Source organism: Penaeus monodon, chromosome 20 (genome assembly GCF_015228065.2).
Source record: "Penaeus monodon isolate SGIC_2016 chromosome 20, NSTDA_Pmon_1, whole genome shotgun sequence".
Taxonomy (NCBI): domain Eukaryota; kingdom Metazoa; phylum Arthropoda; class Malacostraca; order Decapoda; family Penaeidae; genus Penaeus; species Penaeus monodon.
In genome coordinates, this window is record NC_051405.1 from 12,141,589 (window position 1) to 12,142,278 (window position 690).

The following is a 690-nucleotide window of genomic DNA, read 5'->3' on the forward strand; positions in this document are numbered from 1 at the left end:
TTACTCCAACACTGGAGTAACATTTACAGCTTTTATCTTACTCAAGTTTTTAAGTCATTTTTGGGCTCTAGTTTACATTAAAAATAAATAACAATAGCAGTGACTTACCAAAGATTATTAAAACTAAAGTAAAACCTTTCTCTAAAATCCAGTGAGCCACTGTTATAGTGAAATAAAGTATGGCACAGCTCATACATATACATGGATTATGATATATCTATTTCACTTCAAGGTTTATCATAATTTTCACTTTGAACTTCATTAGGAAGGAATACAATATATTCACCACTCTACAAGAAACCATGTGCCATAATTACCTACCACTTGACACAAACAATATAAAAGAAGCATTTTAAGGAAGATAACATAGCATACGCATGATTTAAATTTTTGACTGAATTTATGCCTTGATTTCTGTATCCAATGTCTTATGCAGAAAAGATCAAGAGAACAAGTTCCTTCTAAGATAGTTGAACTTCACATCAAATTATCCAGCTGCACAAAAATTTATACAATATGACTGCAGTTATGGAAATATTATGGTATCCATCAATACAATATCATGAGCTGTTACTACTACTTTTTCATATCTTTGTGATAAAGTATCTTCAGATGGAATACAAAAATCACAAAGCTGCTGGATACTAAACAAAAATGAAAAGGTTGTAGCATCACTGTTTGTGAGACAAT

General features: G+C 30.6%; 1 protein-coding gene across 2 annotated transcripts in view; it reads right to left on the minus strand.

Annotated features, from left to right (window-relative positions):
- Nucleotides 1-690, minus strand: part of LOC119585631 (TBC1 domain family member 25-like) — a gene marked incomplete at its 3' end in the record, with an annotated part of 14,981 nt that overhangs the window by 1,284 nt on the left and 13,007 nt on the right.